General features: G+C 36.0%; 1 pseudogene; it reads left to right on the top strand.

Moving 5' to 3' along the window:
• The first annotated feature begins 21,397 nt into the window (after positions 1-21,397).
• On the top strand, positions 21,398-22,069 carry LOC131833136 (protein MEMO1-like; annotated as a pseudogene).
• Positions 22,070-22,681: the final 612 nt, after the last annotated feature.

Here is a 22,681-nt window from a genome sequence, read left to right as displayed (position 1 = left end):
CACTCCATCTGTCCACGGGGTCTTTTCTATAATACCCCCAAGCTTTATATCTGCTTACTGACAGTTGGGATAAAGAAAAGGCTATTCCTGGGCTCTTATTAGAACCTGAGCTATGATTTTAGTTGGAACCCAGCATTTTCTAGGGAACCAGTTTCCTGAGGTTCTGAGGAAGGGGGAGACTAGCTTTCAAGGAGTTTATTTTCTCTGCTATGATTCTGGAACAACTATATTGCACATTCCAAAGCTAAGAGTAAAATCAAGCTGTATATCTGGACAGTTTGTATTATAGCCCATTTGTGGGTGTTTTGAGTTTCCATAGAGAACTTAATGAAGGTTTCGGGAGAAAGTGTGCGGTATCATGGAAAGAGGGCTGGCATGGGAGTCAGGAGCCAGTTTCGGCTGTGTCCACTTAGCTTTATTCCTTCAGCTTCACTTCACTGATGCAGGCTGCAGTTTTCTCCTCAGAGTATTTAAACTGTTAAGGCACAATAAATTATAGAGTGTTCTGGAAGACTGAAAGGCAGAGAATCTACTAGGGGACCTAATGGCTATGGGAAGTATCTCTTTGCCCTAGAGGAGAAGTGGAATCATGCCAGAGAGGGAAACCAGGTGATGAATGCCAAGAAGAGGAGGGGCTATTCTCTTAAGCAACATCAAAGAGGCTTTCCGGGCATCATTGCTATGACCAAGCTGTGTGCAATGCCCAACCAATCAAGCGTGGATCTTCTCATGAGGGGAACTCTCCTATAAATGCTCTTGCTTCTCCCCTCTACAGCTTTTAGCCCTTTGCAAGGTTGGCAGGGGTATCTTAATACCAAATAAGAGTCTACTGCACCAATAAAAAAAAAAAAAAAAGTTTTCTGCAAAAATACTTTAGCTCTAGGGCACCTGGGTGGCTCAGTGGGTTAAGCTCTGCCTTCAGCTCAGATCATGATCCCAGAGTCCTGGAACTGAGCCCTGCATCAGGCTCTCTGCTCAGCAGGGAAGCATGCTTTCCCTACTCCCCCTGCCTGCCTCTCTGCCTACTTGTGATCTCTCTCTCTTCCAAATAAATAAATAAAATCTAAAAAAAAAAAAAAAAAAAAAAAAGTTTAGCTCTGTCTTCAGGGCGGGAGTCAACCAGTGACAGACCAAATCAACCTGCTACCTATTTTGGTGAATTAAAATTTGGGGGAACACAGATACACCTATTTGTTTACCAATTGCTTCTTTCAGATGCTTAGTTAGGAGGTCAAGACAGATAGCACATAGGCCACAAAGCAAAAGTTGGGCTTTTTTTCTTTTTTTCCCCAGAATAAGTTTGCCAAACCCTGCTTCAGGGAATCTTAAACGTAACTCCAGCTCAGAAAACACCTACACTCCCTGTCCTCCTAAACTGTAGAGGTGCTGATGTGGTCAGAGGCATCAGTGGCATCCTCTCAATATGTATTCCTTCATAGTCCAAGGGTATCTTCAAGATCAAACAGGCCTCAGGGGAATTTATGTTCTTTCTACTACATCAGGCCTCCAACAGCCGTGTCACCTGATTATCCTTCTCCCTGCAGTCTGCACACGGCACTCACATCTCCAAGATCATCTCAGCGCTGGCAAGAGATGCAGGGATGGAACTCTCAGGAAAGCAAGTGATCACAAAACTATCCCAAATGAGCTCTGTATAGCACAAAAAAATTAATGCGAATTTTCATCAACATCTCCAGTATTTCATTTTAACTATTTTGGTGGGATATTATCAGATGAAAAGTAACCTGCTTCTCCAGCATTTCACTCAGTGGGCACTCTTGTGACAAAATTGTATTAAGTGGCCTCATTAGCAGAAGTTACTGTATTATAATACATCAAGCTTTAGGTAGATTAAATGTCCACATTAAGAATTCCTAGGACATCCTGGTTAGGAAGCCCCTTCATATCATCCACAGCTACTGGCTGATGCTCTGCTGCCTTTCCTTAGAATACATTCACCTCCTGCTGACTATACCTCCTCTTCCTAGGACTCTACTTAGGCATAAGATCTTAGAAGACACCAAGAATTCTTTGAATTCTCCAGTCAAGCATTCATTACTCTTCTGCTCTGAACAATACTTTCAACTTCGTGTGTGTGTATGTGTGTGTGTGTGTTTTCTTCACTCATGTCTGTCTTAGCTAAAGTTCCCCTGGAAAGCAACTAATCTAGCATCTGATGTTGGCTGGATAGCTGTCTCCTTGCCCATGGGCTCTCAAACCCTGGGACAAAGAGAATTCAACAAATTTATCCTGATGTCCTTGGTAAAGATACACAAAATCTCTTTTATCTACGTACTCATCATCTTGTATTTTCCATCCTTTTATTCAACATTTCTTCTCTTCTGGAACATTATGGCATAGTCAAGTCCTAGGTGATATTTTTATGCAATGTTTTTCAAGTTCTGGATTAACAGTCCACTAGTAGGGCATAAGATCAACTTCAGTGATCAAAATAAGGGTTTTTTTTAAATGAAATGAATAGATGCAAATCGAGTGTGTAATAAAATATTAGCATGCATATTTATTAGCATATACACACTTTTCTGTATCATTGTACAGATATATATACATATTAGATGTATTATATTATATATATTATTACATTATATAATACATATTATACACAAACTTTTTACATATATATGAATCATAATGTAAAATAAATTTCTTTCTGTGGGTTAACATCAAAAAATATTTGTAAGTTACTGATCAGATATCTTTCCTCTTTTCCCCACCCCATCTTTCAGAATTCTTCCATGTGTATATGACTGCATTGGAGTTGTATTAGATGTGCCTTTAGCTTTAAGAACCCAAATAGTTTTTGAGAACCAAAATTGCCCTCTAAGATTGCTTTGCTTGTTCTTTTCTTAATTGTTCCTTCGGATCAATTTAGTTGGGCAACTGTTACCTCATTTCTTGGCCCAAACACAAAAGAAAACTTTTACATTGTGAAATAAAATGCCACTGCAGCACTAGAAATTTAATTACTAATTAATGCCCTTATTTATATCTGTAAGTTAATCATTTAAATTCCACCTTACTGTAACTCTGAAAATAAAAACTATTTTAACATTTATAATTTCTGTAGCTCATAGTGCCCAGGCTTATCCAGATCGTTGTTTTTAAGCATCTTGGTAAATTGTTCTTTGAAATTGAAGTAATATATTTGAGGGGAAAAATTAAACAAATAAAATTCCTTGAGAATGAAAAAGAACATTGTTTTCACTGAAGTGGAAATTTGCTCTCACTCTCAGCTACTATAGGCAACGGCAATGACAATCTCCGTCAAGTGAACTCCATTACATTCTGATGAAATGATGATTTGCGGTTCATGAGGCATTGCACAACTAAGACCCTAGCTTTTACCAATACCTTTCATCATTTGCTCCTGTGACTCTACCAACGTACTGACTTGTGCATTTCTTAATTTGCCAATAACATGATGGCATTTCTATCAATTAAAACTCAATTTTTTTCACATAGATTACAATATAATCATGATTTTTCTCTTTATATTGTCAAGACCCACATTTGAAATTCATCAATGGCAGTATCTTATCCTCCTGGATGTAACTTGAACTAGATGACAACTGGGATCCATTTCAGTTTGAAAAACCCTTACCCTGGCCCATAAGACTCTATGTGATTTGACTCTCCTTGTCTCCCTGAATCTGATGCCACTCCCTAGCCACTCCCATTTACATAGGTTGGCCACCAGCTCCAAAAGAGATCAAGCTGTTCCCTGTTGAGGCCTATGTTCTTCCATTCATCTAGAACATTATATCTATGCTCCCATATGCTAGCTTCTACAGATCTCACCTAAAAGCTCACTTCTCAGGGAGACTTTCCTAATAATCCTTATTTAAGGGTGCCCTAGCCCACTATTCAACATAACACCTTGTTCATTACTTTTCTTCCATGTATCACAATATGGTTTTTTCTCTCCTTATTTAATTTTGTCTCACTAGAATATAAATTCCATAAGGACAAGAAATTTTCTGTCCCACTTTATCCTGTATAATTCTCACTGGAGGATACAGTTTCTAGTATACAGACTTTCAATATGTTTTGTTTAAATAAGTGGTTGAAGGAATCATTGAATTCTTTCAAATTAACACAATTTGCCAAGTTCTTGAAAAAGAATGTTAAAAGTATTCCTTCTTTCACATCCAGATTGGATGATTTGTAATTAGCCGCACCATAGGGAAAGGATTTCAAAATTGTCTCTGCATCTGATGATATCCAGTGATCCAATGTTAAATCAAGAGCTGGTGATTTCCTCATTCATTTCCGGCTCATCATGTCCCTGATTTTCTCCTTTCATTGACTCACTTTGAATGTGGCCTCCCCATTCATCCATTTATTCATATATTTAGTGAGCTTTTGCTACTTGCTGTTCACTATAAAAACAATACCTAGAGCAGTTAAGAAAACAGACAAAAATTTCTGCCTGCATGAAGTTCCACTAAAGTAAATTCCTACGCATAAACGTGCTTGAAGAGTAAGAGTACACTTCATTTGCCTTTATTTCCCTCCAAGTATCTGGCATGTTGGCTTACACATAATGAGTGATTAAGAAACACTTTCTAAAATAAAACAACAAAATATAACAAAACAAAACCCAGGACAATGCTAATCCTACAGAAGCTGATCTGACATGTTCAAAGAGAGCTTCGAGGACGAGGGCTCAGAGAACACACAGGATATTATCTTTGACTTTTTCTTTTACAACCTCACCTTGAATTCACCCCTTTCCAACACACAAAAATGCTACACATCTAATTAGGTACAGGGCCCCTGTACATTATACTTCCTGCAGCTTGCTTTCTCTGCTCTCACTGCCACCACCCAAATTCTAGACTTTTTTGGCTTATTCTCAGACAATCTCAATAACAATAACATGCATTTACCCCATTCTTTCTCCTTCCAACCCATTTTATACTATGTTGCCAGATTAATGTTTCTAATTCCTGTTGTTAATCATTTCAGTAATTTTCCCAAATGTCTTCAGTATCTTTCCACTGCTCATCAAATTTCACGCACACCTTATTCTGTGGGTCAACAATCTCTAGTATAATCTGAAATGACTTTAAAACTTATATCCCATCATTTTCCTTGGAATTATTGATAACCTAGCCAAATAGAACTATATTACCCAAACCTCTTGTAACTGACTTCTCATGACACACAATCAAATACACATGCACATTTTTAAAAATGCCTATTAAAGAGGTGCGCCTGGGTGCCTCATTTGGTTAACTATCTGCCATCAGCTTGGGTCATATCCAAGGGTCCTGGGATTGAGCAGCAGGGAGCCAGTGGGGAATCTGCTTCTCCCTCTCCCTCCACCCCTCCCCATGCCCATGCTCTCTTGTGCTCTGTCTCCTATGTGTGCTCACTGTCTCTCATAAATAAATAAAATTTTTAATAAAAATAAAATTTTCTTTTGAAGAACAGTGACTGCTCATGATTAAATAGACACTCCTACCCATTATGAAGTTTATATACCAGCTCCCTGTATTTCTCCTTGTGTGGCCTTTGACAAGTTACCTAATCTTTCTGGGCCTAAATTTCTTCCTCTGTTGCAAGAGATAATAATGCCTGCCTCTCGGAGTTGATTTAAGAAGCAATGATCTGGTAAATACCAACCTCCTAGAACAGTGACTGGCACATAACATATTCTCAAAAACAATACCTACTATCAGAATTCTACTAATCTCTCAGGAATAGGAAGCCTCTTTAGACTCCCCAAATGGGTTTGATTCTTCTTTCTTTTGGGCATTTTCTGATACTTTGTTGACCATCTTTTGCCATTTAATATGTTCTCTCACATTTTTGAGATACTTGTAAGTGTGTCTGATTTCCTTCAATGATAAAATGATAAACCACTTAAAAGTAGACAATCTGTATAATGCATATTTTACATACATACAGGGGCTGGTACCTACTTGGAGATTAAAACAATATTTTTAATGATATGAATTTCACTATAACTAGACAAAACAAACACATAACTTGTTTAAAAACATTTGGTGTCCTACGCCATATCTACAAATGTTTTACTTTTTTATATCTACGCATCTACAAATGTTTTAGATCAGGGGTCACCAAAGTTTGGACTGGGGATCCTTAAAATAAAACTATTCTCATAATCTATAATACTATGACATTTGCCTTTTTCATTCTCATTCTCTCACAGAAAACTCTAGAGTTTCCCAGAAACTTCATGTCATGTAATAATGTGATAATATAATAGATTGAGTGTAGAAGTAGATCTAAGAACCCAGCTGTCTTTTTTAAAACCAAACATTTTAAGAGGGCTCTATATCTTTTGAAAAACTATTCTTCAGTAGAAAATAGAGTCCTATCATTTGGCTAATTGACAGGCTTGAAAACCCATCCTCTGGTAATTACTTCCACAAAACACAAAGGCTTTGAAGACAAAGCTGAACAGCGGGAGTAGCACTGGGAGAATTTATTTTGGTGTTAGTCACAGGTAGAGAGAAAGGGATATGTGAAAGAAGCAAAAAATTGTGGAAAATAATCAGTGCCACTTAAAAATGCTCTGCTGATACTCGGGTTTTCTATTGCTAGGTCACTTTAATTCCATGAGTCTCTAAGGTACTGTGCACTGTGGAAATGGAGCGAGTTTGAAATCAGAAGGTATAGTTTGAATCTTAGCTTTGTTTATTCCAAGTCCCCCAGGATCTCATTTTCTACCTCTTATTGGTAATTGAAGATCATAATAAGAACTCTTTCTAGTTATAGATTATTTACTCCCTACTAGAAGCTTTAGTCTTCATTTAATTGTTAAAAACACACACAAAAAATAAGACATGAATTAACAGTATTCTTAATTCACAGATAAGGAAATTTAGTTTTATAAAGACAAAGTAGTGTGCCAAGGAACACAGAAGGTAAGTGTCTGGACAGATTTAAATCTAGAGAGTCTAACTAAAAAATTCTTATTCTTAAACAGTTTATTATAAACCAAGTGAAGTTATTTGTGAGAAATTAATTGTAAGCTGTAAAAAGTTGCCAGAATGATAGCTAATATGACTTTAAGTGTTTTGTTTCTTTTTTTGTGATCTTATTTCCTTTCAGAATATAAGTTTACTGATATTTATGCTAGTAATTTTTGTTAAGAAATTAGTTGCATGGCACATAAAAGAATTTGAGGAATCCTCCAGAAAAAGAAAGGAAACCTTTTTTTGTGTGTGTGAGATTAATCCTGAGTTTCTCTAAATTATTTCAAAATGGAAAACTTTTTTCCATAACATTAATTTCCATATCAAATCATTAGCATACCGCAGAATACACGTGCTGACCCAAGCATTACCTCATGTTATTAAAAACTTTCATAAACACTGTTTGTAATGGATGCATACCTTTCCTCAAATGGATATAACATGATTAGCATAGTCATTCCCCTGTGCTGGAATAGAATTTGTTTCTGTGCTTCAGCTTCTATAAATAATGCTAAGATGAACATTTTTGAGCAGTTTCCCTCTGTATGGGACATAAATTTTTCTAATAGTTTTTCAGCTCAATGTCAGACTGATTTGTAGCAGTGGAAGAGAGTGCTCATTGCCCTATGTCCTTCTTTGCCAGTGTTGATTAATCTCATTTAAAAACAATTTTCCTTTTTTGATAGCCTTCAAAAGTACAAACTTCCTATTTTTTCACATTAGTTTTTCTCAAGTTTTGCAAAGCAAGTTATTTTATTACATTATTTTTTTCAGCTTTATTGAGGTATAATTGACAAATAAAATCCCAAGATAGGGATCACTGTGATAATTTGATATGCATATATATTGTAAAAGGCTTTCTCCCATCAAGTTAATTAACACATCTATCCCCTCACATATTTACTTTTTTTTTTTTTTTTGACAACTACACTGAAGTGCTGCTCTCTTAGCAATTATACAATACTGCGTTATCACTGTGCTGTGCATTAGGTCCTTATTCATTTTATAACGAGAAGTGTGGACCTTTTTACCAACACTTCCTTATTTCCCCTACCTCTGAGCTCCTCCTGGCAACCACTTTTGTACTCTCTGTTTCTATGAGTTTGAGTTCATTTTTTTATTATGCATGTAAGTAATACTGTGCAGTGTTTGCCTTTCCCTAGCTTACTTCACTTAGCATAAGACCCTCCAATTTCATGGAAGGCAAATGTTACAAATGGCAGAATTTCTTCTTGTTTAAGGCTCAATAACATTCCCTTTATGCATATATGCCGCATTTTCTTTATTCATTCATCCATCGATGGACGCAAGTTTTTTTCCAGATCTTGGTTTTAAGGAATAATATTGCATTGAACATGGGACTATAGATATCTCTTCCAGATAATGGCTTCATTCCCTTTGAATATATACTCAAAAGTGGGACTACTGGATCATATGGTAGTTCCATTTTTAATTTCTTGAGAAAACTTCATACTGTTTTTCTAGTGGCTATACTAGTTTAAATTCCTACCAGCAGTAGACAGATGTTCCCCTTTCTCAAATCCCCACCAGCATTTGTTACTTCTGGTCTTTATGATAATAGACATCCTAATATATTTGAGGTGACATCTCATTGAGGTCTTGATTTGCATTTTCCTGATCATTATCAGTGTTCTTCATCCTTCATGTACTTGTGAGCTATTTGGAAAAGTATCTTTTCAGATCCTCTGACCATTTGAATTGAATCGTTTGTCTTTCCGTTTTTGTTTTTGTTTTTGTTTTGCTATTGAATTGTATGTGTTCTTACGTATTTTGGATATTAACCCCTTATCAGATATATGAGTTGCAAATATTTTTCTCCCATTCAATAGGTTGCCTCTCATTATGCAGATGGTTTCTTTCCCTTGCTGTGCAGTTTTTTAGCTTGATCTAGTCCCATTTATTTGTTTTTGCTTTTGTTGTCTTGTCTTTTTGTGTTAGTGCCAAAAGAAGATTGCCAAGGCCATTGTCAAGATGTTTGCTCACTATTTTTTTCTCCCAGGAGTTTTATGGTTCCAGATCGTATGTTCCAGTTTTTTAACAACATACAAATTGCTAAATAGGTAGAATTTCATTGTAAGTGCTCACTGGTAATTGGTTTAAGTGTTCTGACACTTAATATTATTTTTGTAAAAGATACTGATTTAGCTACAGAAACATGGTCACACACACATACACAAAGTAGTATAAGATTTTTTTGTTTGGCAAGGAGAAGGAGAAAGGTTTTATAAAGTGGCTATAAGAACAGAGAAGAAAGAGGAAAGGGGTTAAACATCTGATTCTCCTGGCCTTTTGGACTGGGTTTGAGCTCCTATGAATAAGGAAATAAAGAATGAGAAGATGTTGAAACTGCTCACTTTGTGAAACTGTACATATGCTCAAGCTATTTTTAGATCTTATATCTGGAAGCCTCTCAGTCATGGAATATAACCCAGCTTTGGCTGAAAACTGGAAACTTGACAAAACTTGTAATTCCATCTCCTAAAAGGGAGTGTCAAGGCTATTTCAAGTGATTCCTTTTGCCACAAGCAGGAATATGTGGTACATGGAACGACAGAAGTTTGCTGTCTGCTGTGCAGTTCCACCAGTAAGAACATCAGCTCTGGGGTCAGCCTGTCTCAGTTCAAAACTTGGCCTTGCCACTTGGAGGCTCTGGAAACTTGAGCCCCATCGTGCTCCAAATTCCTTACCTGTCAAAATGAGGACACTAATAGTACCTATGGTATGTGGTTATTGCAAGGATACACTAAAATCTACCTGTAATAAGCATGGCATAATGCCTCCCACATAATAAGTGCTCAATAAATTATCACCTACAGTGACTTTAGCTGACAAAATGGATTTACATACATAATTTTTAGCTCTTTCAGGGCGTTATAAAGAAGGGAGGGAAGATAAGGCTGAGGTCCTAGTTTCTTATAATCAGAGACTGATAAGCCAGGAGACTTCTGGGTTACTGTTTAAAGTGGCTTAAAGTTACTGTTATTGTTAAAAATCATTAACCATAAAGAACACAAGGTTGACTAATTCAAGAAAATACTCCAAAGTTTTAGTTCAAAAATATTGTTAAATCCCAAGTTTTCACTTCTCCTTCTCCATAATATTTATCCTTCAAAATGGAACGTACAGAGTAAGAATGAAGATTAGCTATGAATCTAGATGATGTAAGCAGAAAGGGCATCAGAATGGAAGTCAGGAAATGTAGTTCCTTGTCTTCATTCTATAGGCATCCTTGGGGGTAAGTAAGTCATTTTATAGCTCTGAGGCTCAGTTACATTAACTGAAAAATAAGTATTCTGTAATATATTTTCTTATAAAATGGAAAGTATTACACTGTTTAAAAAAAAAAAAAAACACCTCTGACTTGGTTATCAGAGAAATAGATCTGAATCTTGGCTTTACACTTTCTGGCTGTGTGATCATGAGAAAGTCACTTTACCTCTTGGTCATTTCACCCCCATGGATGCACTTCACTTCTCTATCTTAGAATACTAAGGAATGTAGGAATTATAATGCCTTTAGGTTATTTGTTGATACACCATCTCAAACAAATTAAAACCTCTACATGTTATATGTAAAGGTAATCGAACAGTCATGGGGCAGATTTTTTATCTCTGACTTGACTGAGTATACCATGTTGGATAAAACTCTTTAACTCATTTGCTGCAGTTCCTATACTAAAGATGAAAAATTTTTAAATTGAATATGACCTTTGAGATTATGTACATCAACCCCATTATTTCATAGATTAGAAAACTAACCTCAAAATCATGGTCAAGGAGCTAGGGGAATTTTATTCTCTTTCATCTCAGTTCTATCTAATAGGGCCAAATTCATTTCTTCAAGACCCATCTATGCTATGTAATATAAGTTCATTCTCCTAAAGCACTAGGTACTAATTTTAAAAAGATACTAGAGATTTTGTTTGATGGCTTAGAAAAATTTACTTTGTCTTAATATTCTTTATTCTTATAGTTCAGGTGAAATCTCATTCATTTTTAAACACCTCAGTAAAGCAGCATGAAAAGAAATATTCTCCTTTTCCTATTTTAAAAATGTAGAAACAAATGAGTGTGCTTGTATCATGAGATAGAATTAGGAATGTAAGTATTTCCACAGAATCTAGTACCAACATGAAAATTTAAAAAAAAAAAAAGTTGCTCATATATAAACCATTTATTAGTTAGAGTCTACTTAAATTAGTCTGCCTACTGTCAAAAACCTTTAAATTAGCACAGGACTCTCACCAGCCTTTCCTGTCTTCACTGCAGTCAGGACTGTAATATATCTGATGATTAAATGATCAGGATTATCCTTTGATAAATAGAAAATGGTATAGAAGCTTTTACAAAACCTACTATAGTTTATCTGAGAAGTGTTTCTATAATAACAAAGTTAGTATAAGTACCCCAAAAGGTGATAAGTTTCTGCTGGGTGTGAAAATTACTTGCAGTCTGTGTGTGTGTGTGTGTGTGTGTGTGTGTGTGTGTGTTTTAAGAGAGAGAGAGTATGGAAATGACTGGGTTTGGGGGGGAAAGGGGCAGAGAGGGAGAGAGAATGTTAATGGAGCCTGACATGGGGCTCATCTCACACCCCAGAGATCGTGACCTAAGCTGAAATCAAAAGTCCCAGCTTAACTAAATGAGCCACGCAGGCACCCCTACCTGTGTCAGTAAAGTGATAAATCCACTGAGTTTATGATGATCACCTTTCATTTCAAAAGTGCATCCCCCAAATTCTGAAAAGTAAGGCTACTTTCCCAGTGTTTTAATTGTCTCTCTTTCCATCCATTTTATTAATTCTCTGTCTACCATAAGAACAGCAGGCCCCATTTCTAACTGTGTAGAAACTGAAGACCCACATCAAGCTGTGTGACATGCTTGAATGACAAAGTAATGGAGTGATCCCAGGGACTCTGGAGTCATGGTAGAGATATTTATTGCTTAGCAACCCCAACTGATGTTAAAAGTTTTGCTAAATGCATATGGTAAGTAGGACTTTTGAAAATGAGAATTGCTTCACTAAAATTCTTTCAAACTGTTTTCCAAAAAAAAATATTAATTAATTTACCCATTTATTTGCTTGATTGATTGATGATATAACAGCTTTCTGGCCCAGCACTAAAGTGGCAATTAAATTGCTGATCACATTAAATGGCCATAGAAATACAAAACTTAAGAGACGAGAACTCCCACAACTTCTCCTGGAGGATAATCGTCTACTTTTTCTGAAATGATATTCAAGTGCATCTCGCTAATCTTTGTTGCTACTCAGAGTCTAGGAAAGTAACAAATGATGGTAGAATCTTTGGAAGCACATTAAAAATAATGGCCTATTACTTAAAAACTATCATTTATCAACAGTATAATACAGTCCAGATACTATATTTACTAGTCCGTGTTTGATTTGAGGCCTTCCTTTGCAGGAAAAGTAACTGATTGTATTCTCATTCATGCTAAGTAGAGTTTCACAGGCTCTTTAATTAATTTTAAATATGCTGTAGGGAGCCAAATATAATGTATGAAGCATTTCTTTTAATCAAGAGTATATATCCAGTTTATATCACTATAAAAATCATACCTGCTGTTACCAGGAATTACTACTGTGAAAACAGGCTTTACAGGTTTCCCCCATAGCTATAACCAATAATAAAAGCTGAAAAGAAGAGCTTGTTGACATTTTGGGTATAGCTCCTTGAAATGAAAGCCCAGTATGAGGATAGTATTCCTTTCCCAGTCATAAACATGAGCATTTATTTTTTTCTAGCTAGCAGCATGCCAACATTAGGAAAACAATAGACAACTCTCTCAGTAGTCATCCATATGGTACAGGCCAGGAGATATTTTATCCCACAAATTAGCTAGATCCTTATGATATACAGTGCTTAATTAACAAATATGATTTATTAAAAAAATTAGACACAACACATTTAGAGAAAGAAGCAAATGAAAATAAGACCAGATTTTCAGGGGTTTTCCCCCCTTGTGATTTTTCCTTTCTTTCTCTTTTCTTTTACTTAACTATTTTTTGTGTTTGTCTGTTTGCTGATATTTTCAGTTTTTTCCTGAGTCTGTTTCAGTAGTTTGGGTGTCTTTCAAAGAATTTCTCCATTTCATCTAGGTTATCTAATTGTTGATGTACAATTGTTCTTATATTCCTTCATAATTTGTTTTACCTCTCTAAGGTCAGTCATAACATTCCCTTTTTCATTTCTGATTTTATTAATTTGATGCTTCCTTATTTCTTGATTATTTTGTTAAAGGTTTGTTAATTGTACTGATCTTTTCAAAGAACCCACTGTGATTTCATTATTTTCTCTATTGTTTACTATTCTTTATTTCATTTATTTTTACTTTAGTTCTTATTTTTTTTTCTTTTTGTTCTAGATTGTTTTATTTTTCTAGACTTATAGTGGAAGGTTAAGTTAAGTTGACATCTCTTTTTTTATTTTTTTAGAGAGTGAGAGTGAGGAGGGAGGGAGTGATAAAGGGAGGGGCAGAAGGAGAGAATCCCAAGCAGTCTCTATGCCCAGTGTAGAGCCCGGTGCAGGGTTTAATCTCACAGCCCTGAGGTCACTACCTGAGCTGAAATCAAGAGTCAGAGGTCTAACCAACTGAGCCACCCAGATGCCCCTTTCTTCCTTTTGATTTAAGCATCATAGCAACAAATTTCCCTGTAAGCACTACTTTATTTCATGAGGTTTCAGTATATTGTATTTCATTTCATTAAGTTTCATTAAGTTTCAGTATATTATGTTTACAATGTCACTTATCTCAAGGAATTTCCTAGTTTCTCTTATGATTTATTTGATCCACTGCTTATATATGAATTTTCATTTATTTGTGAATTTACTAAATTTCTTCTGTTATTGGCTTCTAATTTTATTGCATGTGATCAGAGAATATACTCTGTATCACTTACATACACAGGGATAGGGTCTATCCTGAAAAATGTTTCATGTGCACTTGAGAAAAAGATGTATTCTTCTGTTGTTATAGAGTGTTCTATAAGTATCCATTAGGTCTAACTGGTATATAGTATTGTTCAAGTCTTATGTTTCTTTACTGGTCCTTTAACTGCTTTATCAAATACTGAAAGTGAGTATTTGTTGTTGAAGTGAGCTATTATTGTTGAACAGTCTATTTCCACTTTCAATTCTGTCAGTTTTGTTTCATATAATTTGGGCACTGATATTCACATATATGTTTATAGTTATATCTTCTTGAGGGCTTGACCCTTTCATTATTACAAAATGTCCTTCCCAGTAACAATTTTTGTCTTAAAGTCTACTTTGCTATTAATAGAGCTACACTCATTCTCTTTTGGTTACTGATTGCAAGGTGTGCCTTTTTCTATACTTTAATATCTTTGTGTCTTAGTCTAAATGTGTATCTTGTACACAGAATAGAGTTAGACCACGTGGAGTATTTACACATTGTAATTTCTAATACATTAGGATTTATATCTGTGATTTTGCTACTTATTTCTGTATGTCTTATATCTTGTTTATTCCTCTATTTTTCCAGTACTACCTTCTTTGTGTTAAATAGGCATTTTCTTGTGTATAATAACCTTGTTGTTTCTTTAACTATATATTTTTGGTTATTTTCTTAGTGGTTGGGCTGAGTATTATGATTAATATTTTAACTTTAAAAATCTAGTTCAGGGGCACCTGAGTGGCTCAGTCGATTAAGCAGCTGCCTTTGGCTCAGGTCATGATCCCAGGGTCCTGGGATTGAGCCCCACATTGGGCTCCCTGCTTAGTGGAGAGCCTGCTTCTTCCTCTCCCACTGTCTGACACTCTGCCTACTTAAGCTCTCTATCTCTCTATCAAATAAATAAATAAAATCTTCTTTAAAAATCTAGTTCAGATTAATACTAATTTAAATACAATAGTATATAAAAACTTTGCTCCCATGCAGTCCATTCCCATCCCCTCCTTTGTGCTTTTATTGTCATACAAATTGCATGTTTCTATGCTGTATATGGTTATCAGAAGATTTATAATTATTGCTTTATACAATAATTTTAAATTATTTAATTTTAAATTAAATAAATAATTTTAAACTGGTTGTAAAAGAGAACAAACTGATAGTAGCCAGAGGAGAAGGGGGTGAGAAATGGAAAAATGGGTGAAAGTCCTGAGAGATATAGGCATCCAGTTATAGAATGAATGTCTTGGGAATAAAAGGCACAGCATAGGGATTATCGTCAATGATATTGCATTAACATTGTATGATGGTAGCTACACTTGTAAATGAGCATAGGATAATATACTGAGTGGTTGAATCACATGTTGTACCTTTGAAACTAATGTAACATTGTGTGTCAACAGTATTCAAACAAAATTTAATAAATAAATTATAAAAGAAAACTTTAAAAGTAAAAATACATTTGAATTTTTTTTTAACTTATTTAGGTAGCAACTATTACCAGTACTCTTTATTTCATCTTTTGGACTTGAGTTACTATCTAATGTTTTTTCATTTGGTATTGAAGGAAACTTTCTATGATTTCTTACAGGGGAAGTCTGATAGTAATCAATGCTCTCAGTTTTGCTTATCTATAAATGTCTTAATTTCCCCTTCATTTTTGAAGGATAGTTTTGCTAGAGATAGTTTTGAAAGATAGTTTTGGTTAACCATCTTTCTTTTCCAGCACTTTGAATGTATCCTCATACTGCCATCTTGTTTTCATTTCTTCTGATGGGGAACTGGCTGTTAATCTTATTAGGAATACCTTGTACCTACTGAGATATTTCTCTCTTTCTGTGCTCAATATTTCCTCTTTGTCTTTGGTCATTGACAGTTTGATAATTTGTCTATGGTATAGATCTCTTTGAGTTTTCCTACTTGGAGTTCATTGAGCTTCTTAGACATGTCAATAACCTTTTTCATCAAATTTGAGAAGCGTTTAGCCATAATTTGTGCAAATATTCTTACTTTACCTTTCTTTCTTCATAGCTCTGGAAATATCATTATGCATATATTGATATGTTTGGTAGTATTCCATGATATTGAGAATCTGTTTATTTTACTTTATTCTTTTGTCTTTCTGTTTCTAAAACTGGGCAATTAGAATTGATTTACCTTCAAGTTTACTGATTATTTCTTCTGCCCATTCAAATCTGCTGTCAAGCCTCTCTAGTGAATTTTTTATTTCAGTTATTGTACTTTTCAACTATAGTCTATTTGTTTAATTAATTTCTGTCTTTTTATTTGTAATTTCAATTTAGTAAGACAGCATTCTCAAACTTTCCTTTAATGCTTTAGACATTCTTTCTTTTAGTTATTTGAGCATTTTTTAAAAGAGCTGATTTAAAGTATTTGTGTCAACAAATAAAGTGTCAGCATCTGGGCTTCCACAGGGGCAGTCCTATGTATGGTCTATATTCTCATATTTCTTTGTGTATCTCATAACTTTTTGTTGAAATTCAGACACTTTAAATAATATAATGCAACAACTTAGAAATCAAATTATCCCCTGTGCCCAGGGTTTGTTGATGTTGCTGTTGGTTGCTGCTGCTATTATTGACCTTTTTGCACTAATTCTATAAAGTCTGAATTATTTGTCTTGTCACTAAATTTTCTGCTCAGTTCTTGGTGGTTAACTAGTGATTGGAGAGAGAATTCCTTAAATTCATGGAAACAATAACTCTTGCAATCTCTGCTGAGGGGGCTATGAGTGTTTTTGAGGTTGTCCTCAGCACTCAGCTAGGTAGTTTGCAACCAACCCTATCTTAGCCTTTGCTTTCATCATACACAGAGCCTCAGGGTGAATCAGAAATGAGGGCTGATGTGGTCTGAAAATTGGTATAACCCCTCTAAAATTCAGATTTTGAAATCCCAACCTCCAAAGTGATATTATTAGGACTTGGGCCTTTGGGAGATGATTGGATCACACCTGCAGAGCCCTCATGAATGGAATTAGCATTTCTGTAACACTTCTTTTTGTGAGAGAGATCCTTTGACCCTTCCATTATGTGAGGACACACTGAGGTAGTACCATCTATGAGGAAGTGGGCCTTCATCAGACACTGAATCTGTAGGTGCCATGATCTGGAACTTCCCAGCTTCTAGAAGAGAAATAAATGTTTGTTGTTTATAAGCCATTCACTTTATGGTATTTGTATTATAGCAGTCCAAACAAATGAAGACAAGTGTTTGGGTCCTTCTCAGGTTTTTTGTTAGCATAAATACATCCCGTGGTATATGAATAGCTCTAAGCACGCAGATGACCTCCCAGATCCTCAGGAGTATGTCAGGTCTTTTCAAAGCCTGCTATGGACATCTCATTTTCCAGACTTCTTTAAAGTTATTTAGTTAGCCTATTGTTTGCTCCAACTGTTAACCATAATCTTGGGCAGTCAAAACATTTAACAATGCCTCTAATTGTTTTTGACAGCTGCCCCAGGGAAAAGGTTATTCTTACTAGGTAAGTTCCTAGTCAGATTGAGTAAAAACAGCCTTGTCAGCAAGAAACATCTGACAGGTAAAATAATGATAATTTTCTGGAAATGGGTCTTTGGAGGAACTCCAACCCTACTGAACACTTTCAAATGCTGCCAGGCTGCTGGTTTTCACCCTGATTATGGGCTGTTGTTTTTAAGGTTACTATAGATCTTGGCAGAAGGGTATTGGAATGTGGAAAGTTAAAATGCCATAATAATTACTCTTTTTATTGCAATTCAGCTATTTTTACAGACTCTGTCAAGCCTTTGGTTAATTTCTAGAGTTCTGTAAAAAAAAATTGTAACAATTACTGCCATTGTTCTCATTTTATGTAGGGGAGAATATTCAGAGGTCTTTTATCCACCATTTTTGCTGACATCATTTTATTTGGTTTAGATTTGTTTTATTTTGTAATGTTTCATGCACAACATAAAATTATGCAAACTTCAGTGTTCCTGGTTGGCTTTCACTTGAGCATCTGACTCTTGATTTTGACTCAGGTCATGCTCTGAGGGTCATGGTATTGGGCCCTGTGCCAGCCTCTGCTCTCAGCACAAAGTCTGCTTAGGATGCTCTTTCTTTCCCCTTCCCTCTGCCCCTCCCCCTGTTTGTGCTCTCTCTCCCCCCTAAAAATAAATAAATAAAATATTTTAAGAAAGTTAAACTTCAGTTTACTCTGTTGCTACTCTACAATGAAACACAAAAAACAATAATAATTATCACAATAACTAATATTTATCAAGGTCTTAGCATGTACCATGTGTAGTTGTAAATCTTTTATATGTAGTAAGTCTTTCAGAACAGCAATTCAACAGGTTAAAGTACTCTAAATATCCTTTTTTTTGTTGTTGTTGTTTTTACTAATGTAGAAACCAAAACACAGGCAACTTGTCCATCACCACACAGCAAGTAGTAGTCAGGAATTCAGGAATTTAACATAAAGAAAACCTTTACTCTAAAGTACATGTTCTTATGCATGCCACATTGCAAAGTAAAAATTAAAGCTTATAAAAATGCCTAAATAAACTTATCAGGCTTCTCTATACACAATAGTCTTTTTTGTGGTCTTTTCTTAGAACACTAATACAAAAGGAGAGGAAACTTCTTTTATTTAGGAGTTGGTTTGGGCAACTACTCTCAGATATATCTGTAAAAGGAAATTTCTAGACTATCTTTAAGAAAACAGTGCATCAGTAGGACAAAAAGAGCAATGAGTTTGGACATACCTGCTTATCATGACAATGTTTAGTACCATTTTTTGTTTACTAATGCATTAGTATTTGAAAGTAGCTACAGAATAAGGAGAATATAACCTCTTGCTTTTCATGTTACTGATTATTTACTCTCAGATTTTCAATTTGATTCTTTTAATAGTTCTATGACATATAATCTACTCTTTCAGATGATGAAATAGAAACTCTAATAGTTTAGGCAAATTCTTGAAAACAAAACACTCTGTTTTTACTGTGTCAGGAAATGTTCCACACACCTTAAATTTACTGACTTTTCCCACTCACAACAATCCTGTGAGGCAAGTATTATTGGATTATTCCCATTTTACAGATGAAAAACCTGAAGCAGAAAGAGGTTAAGTAATCTACCCAAGATCAAATGGTAGAGCTGAGATTTGAACACTAGGGCTTCTAGTCACAGAGATTTAAATATCACTACAATAAATTATATAAGATTGCAAGACCACTTCTGTAACATCATAAAATGCCACATATAAAAATGTTAGAATATTAAACTAAAAAAAAAAAAAATCCAATCCAAAAAATTAGTTTTATGCCAGTATATACTTTAATCCTATCTTGATTGGGTGATGCACTTCACACTGAAATTAAGAAAATGCTATAGGAACCCAGCAGGTGCTACTGAGCTGCTCCATTCACTAGCATAGGAACAGAAACACTGACTGAGAGCAGCAAACCTTGCTTGGTGCCAGGTTTTGGCTATACTTTACCATGGAATCCAAACCACTGCATGGTTGTGCAACCAGTTTCCAGGACAAACTGATAAATGGCAAAAGTACAGCAAGGCCCTCCCCCAGAAGATCAGCATGGGTCTTCACTGTGGGATCTCTAAAATTAGAGTTTTAAAACACAGCCACACAGGAATACTGTGCCACCTGGCAGATGAACAGCTCAGATGCAGGTAGGGTGAAGGCAGAGATCTAGTAGAAGCCAGGAACACAACAAGGGCTGTTCTTCTGTGAAGGCTTCCTGAAGAGTGGCAGTACAAGCTCTCCATCCAGAGACAAGAGAGCTAGCTGGCTGATGCCATTACCCCAACCACCATCATCACTGACCGATCTCAGTGAGCAAAACAGCACCACCCGGTGGAGGCTGTAGCCACTACACCAAGTTCCACTCTGCTGCACCCTGCAGGTTCATCTCCATTAGGGCAAGTCAGCCTGAGAATCTGTGCAGCAGGCCTCACCCCCAGAAGACCAGCACAAACCCTCCCATGTACCAAGTCTACTGATCATAAAGTGCTACAATCAAAGGTCCACCTCTAGGGGAAATAGGATTTTGCTTCTTTTCTTTTTATATTTTTTGGACCTCTTCCTAGTATAGTTATTATTCAGGAGCAGAAATGCAACAGGCTTTCCTAACAAAAAACAGTGACTCAGATAAAATGACAAGACAGAGGAATTCACCCCAAAAAGAGAACAGGAAGAAATAATAGCCAGATATTTAATCAATACAGATACAAGAAAGGTGTCTGAACCAGGATTTAAAACAATATTCATAAGGATACTAGCTGAGCTTAAGAAAAGCATAGGAGACGCTAGAGAACCCCTTATTACAGAGATAAAAGTACTAAAAACTAGTCAGGCTGAAAATAATGCTATAATTGAATGGTAAAACCAAATTGGATGTAATAACAACAAGAATGGATGAACCAGAGGAATGAATCAGTGGTATAGAAGATAAAATTACGGAAAATAATGAAACTAAAAAAAAAAAAAGAGGAAGTATTGGGTCACAAATGTAGACTTAGGGGATTCAGTGACTCCTTTTAAAATGTAGTAACATTTGTATCAGAAATCCCAGAAGAAGACGAGAAAGAAAAAGGAGCAGAAGGTATATTTGAGGAAATTATAGCAGAAAACTACCCTAATCCAGGAATGGAAACAGACATTGAAACCCGAAAAGTCCAGAGAACTCTCATTAAATTCAACAAAAGCTGGCGATCACCAAGATATTTCATAGACAAATCCACAAAATACACAGACAAGGAAAGAATTCTGAAAGCAGCAGGAAAAGGAGTCCTTAACCTACAAGGAAGACATATCATGATCACAGCAGATCTGTCTATAAAAATTTGACAGGCCGGAAGACAGTGGCAGGAAATATTCAATGTACTGAGTGGGAAAAATATGCAGCCAAGAATACTTTATCCAGCAAGGCTCTCATTTAGAACAGAGGGAAAGATAGTTTTTTTCCAGACAAACAAAAGCAAGCCCTGTAAGAAATATTAAAGGGACTCTTTGAGTGGGAAAGAAAGATCAAAAGCAACAAAGACTAGGAAGGAACAGGGAACATCACCAGAAACACCAACTTTACAGGTAACACAATGGTCCTTAATTCATATCTATCAATAATCACTCTGAATGTAAATGGACTAAATGTTCCAATCAAAAGACATAGAGTATCAGAATGGATTAAAAAAATAAGACCCATCAATGTACTGCCTACAAGAGAATTATTTTAGACCTAAAGACATCTTCAGATTGGAAGTGAGGGATATACATTCATCCTTGGGCACCATAGGTGACACAGGCACCAAGATGTCCAACTAAGTGGTCTGCTGGGAAGCTAGGAGCTTCCTAGGAGCTCACATGCTAGGAGCTTCACAGCTTTGGGATCGCAGCTAGAAGGTTGGCTCTCACAAGTACAGACTATAAAAGACCTGCTAAAGCCATTATTGCACCCCACTCAGGATAGCCATACTGTGGGTCTTGTGCTGCTCATGCTTACAAACAAGTGAGTCCATCTGTTACCCAGAGAATTTTCATCCTTGGGCCTTCAGACACCTCTATATGTCCTTTATATTGACCAAAAGATTTATGAAGAATTACGGAAGACAAGAGTGTTTGAACACATGTCTCTGCAGAGAAATAAAGATGAGCACAGTATTGAAATGCTTTTGCCTTATACAGCTAAAGCCATGGAAAGCCATAAGGATGAGTTTACATTATTCTTGTACTGGATGGAGCTCTAAGTCAAAAGAACAGGAATTCAAAAAAACTCTTCAGTAAATATCTAGGGGATCCTAGTAATCTCTTTGTGGTTTCTTCTGGTTTTGGCCATTGGGGTCTAAGTTTCTATTACAGTTACTATGATGAACCCAGGAGAGATTTATAGATCCATTGGACATCTAGAGAAAATGGATGTGAGTATGACAGAACAACCAGATCCTGTATCTTTTAGCAATTACTTAAAGAAATACCATAATCCTGTATGTGGAAGACGTCCCATTGTGGTGTTATTAAATGCTACCCCAGAGCTCCAGAAGAACAGAATCAATATGAGCCTTTCCTTTTTGAATTATGGCCAGTTAGGCCAGTGTAGGAACTGGCAAGACAGTACAGTGAGTTATTCAGGGGGACCACTCATGGTCCACTGAAGCTCTGAATCCTCATGGATGGAAAAAGGACAGTCTCTTCAACAAATGATGTTGTGAAAACTCAGGGTGCCTGGGTGGCTCACTTGATTAAGCGACTGCCTTCAGCTCAGGTCATGATCCCAGGGTCCTGGGATCGAGCCCTGCATCAGGCTCGTTGCTCAGTGGAAAGCCTGATTCTCCCTCTTCTTCTGCCTGCCACTTTGCCTACTTGTGGTCTCTCTCTCTCTGTCAAAAAAATAAAATCTTAAAAAGAAAAAAAAAACCCAAATGATGTTGGGAAAAGAAGACGGCAACATGCAGAAAAATGAAACTGGACCACTTTCTTACACCATACACAAAAATTAATTCAAAATTGGTGAAAGACCTAAATACAACATAGGAAGCCATCAAAATCCTAGAGGAGAACACGGTGGCAACCATTTTGACATCAACTATAGCAATATTTGTTTTGTATTTCATATATATATTTTAGATATGTTTCCTGAGGTAGGGGAAACAAAATAAAAAATGAACTATTAGGACTTGAACAAGATAGAAAGCTTCTGCACAGCAAAGCAAACAGTTGACAAAATCAAAAGACAACTAGCAGAACGGGAGAAGGTATTTGCAAAT

Source organism: Mustela lutreola, chromosome 6 (assembly GCF_030435805.1).
Source record: "Mustela lutreola isolate mMusLut2 chromosome 6, mMusLut2.pri, whole genome shotgun sequence".
In the NCBI taxonomy this organism is placed as follows: Eukaryota; Metazoa; Chordata; class Mammalia; order Carnivora; family Mustelidae; genus Mustela; species Mustela lutreola.
The sequence above is the reverse complement of the archived record's forward strand: the minus strand, read 5'-3'. Positions and strand labels throughout refer to the sequence as shown.